Below are 12,248 nucleotides of genomic sequence, written 5' to 3' on the forward strand. Positions count from 1 at the left end.
CGAAGGACCTGCAAACATTTATGAAAGAGGTTACCTTTCTGTACCCGTTTGGAGAGGCGGATCTGGAGGAGGAGGAAGAGAGGCCTTCTTTGAACCGTTGTTGATCGAGCTCGTGTTCTTCATTCACCCCGATCTTGAGTGCTGGTTGCGTCACGACGGCGTCGGTTGCGATGCCGTTGGCTCCCACTGTGGTCGCCAGCTTGTTTGCGGAAAAAGTTGCTGTATTCATTGCTGCATTCATTACAACTTCAATCGTTACAATGAAATAAAAAGATAGCCTTTTTATAAGACCGGTACACAATGAAAACAAAATAGATACAACTCTTTTCAAACAAACGCAAGATCTGTTCATCATCTCTTGCTTGCGTGGGTCTTTTGCCTGTGACGGGGATGTTGATATCCGTGGACCACCGGGGCACTCAGATCTGGTCCGAGAAAATCGGGCAGAGTTTCGTCTATCCGCGGGGGATTTTAGAAACTCTGAACCTCGTCGATCCGCGTAGCCTTGCTCCAAGACCAAATAAATCCAGCCCTTTGAAATGAAGGCCTAAGGGGCCTATTTATAGGAAACCAAGAGGGGGGGGTGGTAAAAGGTGTCGGCCTGGCCGAGACACCCTTGGGGTGTCTCGGTCTTGCCAAGACACCCCTCGGGTGTTTCGAGCTTGCCGAGACTCCATTTGAGGTGTTTTGTTGGTTCCCCTGTATATTCTTCGTCCGGATTCGGATTTGAGTGATTCCGGGTGCGTTGGATGCGCGACGAAGAGTTTGACCCGCTCTGGTGATTGGATTATCTGTAGAGTGGTCGAGGCATGAAGGGCGTTGTCCTTTTTGTGAACAGTGCCGGGCTTCCCGATTGGTCCGGGTCTTCGTGATTCCGAAGTCCTATCCGCTCATGTAACTCGTCGATTCACTTCAGTCGTTCGTCGACGTCGATTAGGCTCATGTGGATTGGATGGTGACGTTCATCGTCGCTCGTTAACACTGAACCGGTTGTGGAGAACTATAGGCAATTTTTGATGCCTACATATATATGTAGAGTTTTGTGCATTGGTTTTTTGCAAATAAGCAAAACATGCACGAATCTGGAAAATGTCTGCTCAGTCGACTTATGAGTTGACCTATGAGTCGACTGACGGGCTGATTTCAGATTTTTCTTTTAGTTTGCAGGTCTGTTCGGTTTTGTTTCGGGTTTGACCGCTTATATATAAACTCTCCTACCCGAGAACACCCCTCACCTTCTTCAGATCTCAGAAACCCTAGCCCCCTCTCTCCCCTCAAACCCTAGCTTTGTGTTTGGTGATTTTTGGGGAATTTTCAGAGGATTTACAGCAGGATTTTTGTGGTGGTATTGAAGGAGGATCGTTTCCCCGAGGGTTCAGGAGTTTTGCAGCACATCAGAGGCGAGTAATATCTCGCCCAGTCCTATACCCACTATTTGTATGATTTTATTGAGTTTTATTTCGGATTTATTGAGCCTAAATCATTATTTTGTGTATAAAAGTAGATCTTTATAGTATATGATGCGAGAAATCAAATTTTCAGTTTATAAAAAGCTCACCAACGATTCTTAATACAGAGATCTAGATCTGAAACCACTGTAATAAGAGATTAAAGTTCCGATTTATTGTCTTTAAAATGTTTAAACCATGAGTATACATGTTTAGGATTTTTGGTGATGATTTTACATATTAAACTGTTGTTTTAAACTGATTCATATTTGTTAGAACATATAATATTATGCCTGGGATATAATGATTTTACAAATAAACATCATGTGCATGAAAACTGGAAATCTGGCGGCTCAGTCGACCTATCAGTCGATTTATCAGTCAACTTATGAGTCGACCAATGAGTAGACTGACGGGAAATTTTTAGCTTTCTTCTTTCCTGTTTGTTAGGTCGACCAATGAGTCGACCGATGATCCCAGTAGACTCATGAGTCGACTAACGAGGAAATTTCTAGTTTTCCTCGATTTGAATCTGTTTGGGTTGTTTCGTTTTAACCGAAACTGTTTGGGCATGTTTACTGTTTTTGCGTACTTCTATGTGAACGAGGAGTCGCCTTGAATATCTAATATTAGAAATGTATGTTTATTTTGAATCTCTACATGTGAGATGACTTGCGGACACGAGTCTAGGTTAGCACACCGAGGCACATGTGAGATGACTTGCGGACACGAGTCTAGGTTAGCACACCGAGGCACGTGTGAAAGTAGTGTATATGCATCTTATCATATATTTCATTTAGTCCATGTGTTGGACAATTATTATGTGTAGACCATGTGTTAGACATTTATCACGTTCAGTCCATGTGTTGGACATTTATTTCTCAGTCCATGTGTTGGACAATTTATATATGCTGTCCATGTGTTGGACATCCACTACATCTAGTTTTGGTCCATGTGTTGGACACCAGTTTAGACCTTGAGTATGCCATTTATACTTGCATAGGCTGGACATGATACTTATGTGAGTTGTGACATGACACAGTATTTTAAGTCCTGAGATGGGTTGTCTTCTTTTTATTATTGTTCCTGTATTAGATTTGGGTTTGGTATTTAGGGATTTACAATTTGAGATACAAGGTATATACATGAGAGTTTCCTTGTTTGGATTATTTCGTTCGACGTACCTATGTTCGTGTTGTAATCTCCTAAATACTAAAATCCTTTTATTGTTAGGGATTTACAATTTGAGCTACAAGGTATATACATGAGGGTTTCCTTGTTTGGATTATTTCGCTCGACGTACCTATGCTCATGTTGTAATTTCCTAAATAGGATCAATGATTTTATGTATATATATATATATATATATATTAACTGTATTTTCTATATACAATGAGCCTTTTCCCTTGGGGTTGGTTGTGATGTTGCTCGCTAGCGCTTTGACATTCGTTGTCCCTCCCCTTTTAGGTAACGAGCCAAATGCCCGGAGAGTCGCAGGTTGATGGCGATGCACTTTAGTGATTCAACTGTCTATTTTAGTTATATTTTTCTTTTGAACTCCACTGTAGACTTTTGTTTAGACATTTGAGGGTTTTATTCTAGAAGTTGTAAAGTCTGTGTGCCTTATTTCCTCTTATTCAGACATCTTGTATTTGAGACTTGTTGAGAAACTCTAGTTTATTTATTTCTGACATTGACTTGTATTTCAGTATGTTAGACGATGAAATATAAATTTGATCTCTATTATTTCATCAGTTGACTCTTGTATTATCTTTTACTTGCTTTTGTACCTACACCTGTTATTGACTCTACTAAAGAGATAATAATTATGATGGTGAAATATGTTATTATACGGTGTGGTGCATGACAGGTTTGATATTCTTGGTTTCACCTTGGACTGCAGCCTTGTGTGAACCCAGGGACGTCACAGTTGGCATCAGAGCTCTAGTTCCAGTATCCTTAGGATCATCCTGTGTCGAGTCGTAGAGCTAGGATAGAGTTTTTTTAGGATTCATGTATAGAGTCCGTAAGGATTTCCTAGTATGAGTGAGGACGATATATGCATATATCTCAAAATTTGAGATTTTTTTTATGACAACTATTTTGTGTAAACTTAAAGTATTTTTGTGTGAATACTAAATTGTTGTAAAAATCGTATTGTGATACATTATGTATGTATATATGTCTATTTTGACTCATAAACTCTTATTTCTTATGATCAGAGAGATGGCAGGACGTGGTAGACCTCGTACTCGGAGAGCTGGACAGGCAGAGTCACAGCAGGCTCTACCTGAGCCATAACAGGCTCCACCTGAGCCACAACAAGCTCAACCCGAGTCACAGCAGGCACCACCTGAGCCGCAACAGGCTCCCCAGTACCTTATAGATCTTATGGCTCCCATAGTCGCTAGGATGGCAGCAATTGAGGAGCTTGTGACGAATCATATCATGCCACCACCACCACCACCAATAGATCAGCCATAGGGGATACCAGTCGTTCCTATCAGCGAGAGACCCCCAGAGACCACACCTGTAGCTATTCCACCAGTAGTCCTAGATAGAGCCACAGAGCAGGAGGCCTGGCTCCGTATGGTAGAGAGGTACCAGAAGATGAGAGCACCAGAGTTTTAGGGGTCATCAGACCCTCTTGCAGCCCATAAGTGGAAGGAGGATGTGAGTAACACCCTTGATATACTTAATGTGGATTCGGTACAGAAACAGAGATTAGCATCCTACAGTCTGAAAGGAGACGCCGGGAGATGGTATCGACTCCAGTTCACTCCAGAGCATCGGATGACCCTCACATGGGAGGATTTCGTATATTTCTTTGATGTATAGTATATTTCTTCTACAGCACGGACTGGGAAGGAACTTGAGTTGTCCTAGTTGACTTAGGGGGAAATGTCAGTGGCAGATTTTGTGAGCAGGTTCATGGAGTTGCTGCACTTCACGGGTATGTGGCAGACAGGAGAGCACCAGGCTCAGATGTTCCTAGCAGGGATTCACCCTAATCTACATTGATACCTCGTCTCGAGGAAGTTCTATTCAGTTCAAGAGGTAGCTGAGGCCCCCACCTCACAGGAGATTGAGACTGCCATGTTCCAGAAGGATAAGGAAGGGAAGACCAAGGCAGGACAGACCGGGGACAAGGGTAAGAACAAGAGATCTTTTTTGGGACCTCAGTAGCAGCATCAGGGCCCTCATAAGAAGAGACCCTAGCAGAATCAGAGAGCGCATCAGCAACACAAGTTTTAGGGAGTTTGATATAACTGTCGTAAGGTTGGACATAAGGCATCGGAGTGCCGTAGCGCACCAACAGGAGCTCAACAGGGCAAGGGCCCGAACCAGCAGTAGCAGAGAGTTCAGGACAGAGGTCAGAGTCAGCAGATGAGGCTAGAGGCACCGCCAACAGCCCAGAAGATTAAGGGATAGATTCATGCAGTTCAGGAGGTTTCTCAGGGGCAGATAGTCCCGTATTCTCCAGCACTATTAGCAGAGCAGTCTTCAGCCACATGCAGAGTATATACGATAGTACCGCATGATCATGGAGCTAGCGGAGCAGTAGTGAAGGGTACGTTCCTTGTGAATTCTTTTCCCGCCCCTATTCTCTTCGATTCGGGAGTTTCGCATTCCTTCATTTCGTATGATTTTATGACTAGACTCCAGCTCGTAGCTCAGCCTTTAAACACCCCTTTATTAGTTTCCACCCTTTTATGTGAGATATCGCTTCTGGAGAGCATTTGTAGGAGGTGTACTATCGGTTTAGATGAGTCGGAGTTCGTTGTCGATTTGATAGTGTTGCATATGTCCGAGTTTGATGTTATCCTTGGTATGGATTGGTTGTCTTCCTACCATATTAGTATTGACTGCTTTGCGAAGACAGTCAATTTGCGAGCATCCGATGGGTCCGAGATGATTGTGGCAACCTCTCAGAGTAACCATTTTGGGGAGTCATTTATGACATACATCAAGGAGGTGATGCAACAGTATCAGAGTATTGATTTATTGGAGACTAGAGTTATCTCAGAGTATTAGGATGTCTTTTAGAACATACTTGGGTTACCTCCTGTGAGAGAGGTCGAGTTTTGTATTAAGTTGTAGCCGGGCACAGCCCCGATATCCCGTGCACCCTATCGCATGGCACCAGCTGAGATGAGGGAGCTTCAGACCCAGTTGGACAAGTTGTTAGCTCAGGGTTTTATTCGTCGGAGTCATTCTCCATGGGGAGCGTCAGTTCTCTTCGTGAAGAAGAAGGACGGTAGTATGTATTTGTGTATTGATTAAAGAGAGTTGAACAATGTCACTATCCGGAATAGGTACCCATCACCTAGGATTGATGACTTGTTTGACCGTTGCAGAGAGCACAGTATTTCTCGAAGATTGATCTTCGTTCTGGTTATCATCAGTTGTAGGTTCGGGAGATGGATATTCCCAAGATCGCTTTTTTGACTCGATATGGATCTTTCGAGTTCATGGTCATGTCATTTGGGTTGACCAATGCACCTGCTGTATTTATGGACTTGATGAATCGGGTTTTCCATCCCTTCTTGGATCAGTTTGTGATTATTTTTATCGATGATATTCTCGTTTATTCGAGATCAGAGGCAGAATACGAGCAACACCTACGGTTAGCTTTGGGGACTCTGTAGGAGCATCAGTTATATGCCAAGTTTAGAAAGTGTGAATTTTAGCTTTCAGAAGTCAGATTTCTCGGACACGTCATCAGTAGAGAGGGCATAGCAGTAGATCCGGCTAAGGTTACAACAGTTCTTGATTGGGAACCACCAAAGACGGTGACAGAGATTCGTAGCTTTTTGGGATTAGCCGGTTATTATAGGAAGTTCATCCAGGATTTCTCGAAGATTTTGATGCCACTTACACGCCTTACAAAGAAGGGTATACAGTTCATTTAGAGCGTGGAGTGCTAGAGGACTTTGATATCTTGAAAACTAAGTTGACTACAGTGCCAGTTTTGACTATTCCGAGCAGCAACAGGACATTTTTTGTCTATACAGATGCATCATTGGCAGGTTTAGGAGGCGTCTTCATACAGACTCAGAGGGTAGTAGCATATATCTCACGGTAGTTGAGGGTGCATGAGCAGAACTATCCCACTCATGACTTGGAGTTAGCAGTAGTTGTATTTGCACTGAAGTCATGGAGGCACTACTTGTATGGAGTGCAGTTTGAGTTTTTCACAGACCACCAGAGTCTGAAGTATCTTTTCTCTCAGAAGGAGTTCAACCAGAGACAGAGGAGGTGGATTGAGTTTATCAAGGATTACGAGTTCACAATCTAGTATCATCTGAGGAAGGCAAACGTCGTAGCAGATGCTTTAAGCAGGAAGCGTCGACATCGGGTTTCGGCTTTGAGGTGCTCATTGTATCAAGATCTTATTACTCTTAGCCAGTTTGATTTCAGACCCAAGATTGATGGAACCAGTGCATTTTTAGGAGCTGTGTCAGGGCAGCCATCTTGGAGTATCAGAGTTGTCAGAGCTCAGCTAGAAGACTCTTGGATTCAAATCGAAAGGAGGAGATTACCAAAGAGCCTAAAGCTGATTGGACCATTGGAGCAGATAGAGGTCTACGAATGAAGGGTAGGCTGGTTATGCCATCCAGTACCGAGCTAAAGAGGGAGTTATTTGATGAGGTACATCGTACTAGGTACACAGTACATCCAGGGACCGCTAAGATGTACAAGGACCTGAGGAGACACTTCTGGTGGAGTGGTATGCATAGAGAGATTGTAGAGTAGATAGCTAAGTGTTTTACCTGTCAGCAAGTGAAGGCAGAGCATCAGAGGCCGGCAGGAACACTTCAGCCTTTACCCATCCCAGAGTGGAAGTGGACGGATATTTCTATGGACTTCATTATAGGGTTGCCAAAGTCGAAGAAGGGGAATGATTCTTTTTGGGTGATAGTGGACAGGTTGATGAAGTCAGCACATTTTATTCCAGTGAAGACTACATATACAGCTGAGACGTATGCGAGGATATTTATTCGGGAGATAGTTCGACTTCATGGAGTTCCTGATACGATTGTGTTAGATCTAGGTTCAGTGTTCACTTCGCATTTTTGGAGGAGTTTTCAGGATTCGTTTGGCAGCAGACTATCTTACAGCAGTGTATTCCACCCATAGACGGATGGTCAGACGAAGAGAGTGAACCAGGTATTAGAGGACATGTTGCGGGCTTGTGTCATTGACCTTCAGGGTAGCTGGGAGGATCATGTTTTACTGATAGAGTTCGCTTATAACAATAGTTATCAAGCGACAATCGATATGGCCCCATATGAGGCATTGTACGAGAGGCCTTGTAGATCACCGATATGCTGGGCAGAGCCTGAGGATAGCTTAATGCTCAGACCAGAGCTTGTGAGGCAGACTATTGAGAAGGTAGCATTGATTAGAGAGAGGATTTTATCTGCTCAGAGTCGGCAAAAGAGCTATGCAAATAAGAGACGAAGACCCTTGGAGTTTCAGGTTAGAGATTCTGTTATGCTGAAAGTATCGCTTATGAAAGGCGTTCAGCGATTCGGAAGATGGGGAAAGCTTGCATCGAGGTATATTGGACCTTTCGGATTTTGGAGCGCATTAGAGCTGTGTCATACAGACTAGATCTTCCAACATCGATGTCTAGTATTCATAATATATTTCATGTTTCTATGCTCAAGAAACATTTACATGATGAGGAGCAACAGAGAGTGTTGGATGCACCAGAGATAGAGCTTCAGGAGGATTTGACTACTATTGAGATTCCGATTTGTATACTTGCCAGAGAGGACAAGAGGATTAGAAACAATGTAATTCATTTGATGAAAGTTCAGTGGAACCGAAGAGGCGTTGAGGAGATTTCTTAGGAGAGTGAAGATGACATGCATCGCGACTACCCACATATGTTTGAGCAGGTAAATTAAATTTTTGGTATGACTTATAGTTTCATGTATGGCGATGTTTATACTTAACACTAAAATGAGGGTATTAACACTTAACTCCTAAGTACTCGGAACATATAGTATATATATGAGGGGTTCCTTGTTTGGATTTTTTGCTTGATGTACTTGTTCCATTTAGTTAGGGGTTAAGTGGGGGTATTTACATTTTAGATGGTTAAGTATAGACATCGAAGATGATTTTCGAGAGCGCGAAGATGCTATGTAGCGCTACATCCTGCACCTATTGAGGAAGTGGATTGATTTATGTGTATAATTATTTGTATGATTATATTTAGATTTAACGCTAGAATGAGGATATTTCCGCTTAATTCTTAATCTTTTGGAACACATGGTATATATATATGGGGGTTCCTTGTTTGGATTTTTCGCCTGACGTACTAGTTCCATTTGATTAAGGGTTGAGTGGGAATATAGTCATCCTGGATTGTTAAATATAAATATCACGATATGCTTATCTAGAGTAATAGTATTTGTTTAAGTATGATTTCTGAATTTCAAGGAAGAAATTTTTTTAAAGGGGGAAGAATGTAAAACCCCGTATTTTTGGTTATGAAGATATGTGAATTATTGGTGATAAATAATTCTTTATTGTGATAAATAGCTTGAGGTCATGGATGGTGATAAATAATTCTTTATTGTGATAAATAGCTTGAGGTCATGGATATACTTGATAACAAGTTATTAGAGATGTAAGAGTGTATATGTGATAAATAGCTTGAGGTCATGGATATACTTGATAACAAGTTATTAGAGATGTAAGAGTGTATATATATGGAGTTTTGTGCATTGGTTTTTGCAAATAAGCAAAACATGCACGAATCTAGAAAATGTCTGCTCAGTCGACTTATGAGTCGATTTATGAGTCGACATATGAGTCGACTGACGGGTTAATTTCGGGTTTTTCTTTTAGTTTGCGGGTCTGTTCGGTTTTGTTTCGGGTTTGACCACTCATATATAAACTCTCCTACCCGAGAACACCCCTCACCTTCTTTAGATCTCAGAAACCCTAGCCCCCTCTCTCCCCTCAAACCCTAGCTTCGTATTTGGTGATATTTGGGGAATTTTTGGAGGATTTACAGCAGGATTTTTATGGTGCTGTTGAAGGAGGATCGTTTCCCCGAGGGTTCAGGAGTTTTACAGCATATCAGAGGCAAGTAACATCTCGCCCAGTCCTATACCCACCGTTTGTATGATTTTATTGAGTTTTATTTCGGATTTATTGAGCCTAAATCATTATTTTGTGTATAAAAGTAATTTGTATGATTTTATTGAGTTTTATTTCGGATTTATTGAGCCTAAATCATTATTTTGTGTATAAAAGTAGATCTTTATAGTATATGATGCGGATTTATTGAGCCTAAATCATTATTTTGTGTATAAAAGTAGATCTTTATAGTATATGATGTGAGAAATTAAATTTTCAGTTTATAAAAAACTCACCAACGATTCTTAATACACAGATCTAGATCTGAAACCACTTTAATAAGAGATTAAAGTTCCGATTTATTATCTTTAAAATGTTTAAACCATGGGTATACATGTTTCGGATTTTTGGTGATGATTTTACATATTAAATTGTTGTTTTAAACTGATTCATATTTGTTAGAACATATAATATTATGCATGGGATAAAATGATTTTACAAATAAACATCATGTGCACGAAAACTAGAAATCTGACGGCTCAGTCGACCTATCAGTCGATTTATCAGTCGACTTATGAGTCGACTGATGAGTCCACCAATAAGTCGACTGACGGGAAATTTTTAGCTTTCTTCTTTCCTGTCTGTTAGGTCGACTAATGAGTCAACCGATGATCCCAATCAACTCATGAGTCGACTGACGAGGAAATTTCCAGTTTTCCTCGATTTGGATCTGTTTGGGTTGTTTCGTTTTAACTGAAACTGTTTGGGCATGTTTACTGTTTTTGCGTACTTCTATGTGAACGAGGAGTCACCTCGAATATCTAATATTAGAAATTTATGTTTATTTTGAATCTCTACATTTGAGATGACTTGCGGACATGAGTCTAGGTTAGCACACCGAGGCACGTGTGAAAGTAGTGTATATGCATCTTATCATATATTTCATTTAGTCCATGTGTTGGACAATTATTATGTGTAGGCTATGTGTTGGACATTTATCACGTTCAGTCCATGTGTTGGATATTCATTTCTCAGTCCATGTGTTGGACAATTTACATATGCAATCCATGTGTTGGACATCCACTACATCTAGTTTAAGTGCCATTTGGTAAGGGTAAGGGGTTAAAGGAAAAGAATTAAGGGGAAGGGCTAACTTACTTAACACTTCAAGAGAGCTTAATTTTAATTGCATTTTGATTTGATAGTCAAGAACAAAGGGTTAAGATTTTTTTGTTTGGCAAATAAATAAGGGTTAAGAAGGCTAGTTGCCATAACTATTCTAAATTATGTTCTTATTTTGTTTAAGTTTTATTTCTTATTTCAAGAGGGAGTAACCATAAATAAGAGGTTAACTAACTTTAAGCCTACAACCTCGTTTGGCAAAGGTTTAAGGAAGAGAGATTAAGGAGAATGATTAACGTAGTTAGCCCATCCGATAACTCGAAGGACTAAATTGTTAACCTGTTAAATAATTTTTACTTTAGCCATTGTGATAATTTTTAGTGTTTGGGAATAATGAGGATTTTGATTATTTTCTATATAAATAGATGAGTTAACTCTTAACCTTCTAAATAGGAGTATTAGTAATTTCCTTATTTTAAGGGGTTAACTTATTTTAATCCCTACAGAAGGGTTAGTTTAACCCTTCTATATTTTTTGTGTTTGGCAAACTATAGATGGTTAACTCACTTTAACCCTTGAATATATTTTTTTGTATTTGACAGGCTAAGAAGGGGTTAAGTCTTCTTAACCCCTCACTTAACCCGTTGCCCAACAGCACCGTAAAATATTCGTTAACCCTTTGATAAAATTAACCTGTTTAGATGGTTAACGAGGGATGAGTTAAACCCCTTTAACCCTTCTCTTAACCCCTTGCCAAATGGGGCAAGTCAATTACTCGTTGGAGTTCTGATTAAAAAAAAGTGACTAGAGTTTTTGGCGTTGATTTGATCAATTGTGCATAAATAAGCCTTTATCATCCCATATCTCATCTATGCTAGTTGTTAGTTTGTATGAGAATATAGTCTATAAAGCTCCTAAAATTTATCTTTTCTTCCCCTCTAATAAGCCTCCAACCTTATCTTTTTGACAAAGAAGCCTCTAAGTTCTTATTTTTGGATTCGGATCCTCTCCACTACAAAAAAAATAGTGGAGGGACCACTACATAATCACAGCCATTGATTATCTAGTTGATGGTTATGATTTTTTTCTTTTAGTGCAAATTAGGAATGAGTGCAATACACGGGGGTATGGTAAGTGTTAGATTTAGATTGTATCATAACCGCCTACTAAATAATCAACGCTTGAGATTAAAAGTAGTGTTCTCTCCACTACTTTTTTGTAGTGGAGAGGATCCAAATCCCTTATTTTTTACTCTAAGAAGCCCTTTTTTTATTTATTTTATTTATAATATACAAAGAAACCTCTAAATCTTATTCCTCTCTTCTAATAAGCCCCCAACTTTTCTTGCAAGTCTTATCCGGTTTGTAATGTTTTTTGCATCCGCGCAAAATTTTAAAAGAACTAAATTATATATTTAGGGATTATAACCACCTAAACTTCCACTTAAATAGTCAATTTATTACAATAGTCATTAGGAGTCATTAGCTCGTAGCCAAACCCAACAAAGGAGGATGCCACAACTTTCTTATTCCCATTCCTGATGTGCACGTGCCGCACACCTGACCTAGTCTTTACAGT

Source organism: Asparagus officinalis, chromosome 2 (assembly GCF_001876935.1).
Source record: "Asparagus officinalis chromosome 2, Aspof.V1, whole genome shotgun sequence".
In the NCBI taxonomy this organism is placed as follows: domain Eukaryota; kingdom Viridiplantae; phylum Streptophyta; class Magnoliopsida; order Asparagales; family Asparagaceae; genus Asparagus; species Asparagus officinalis.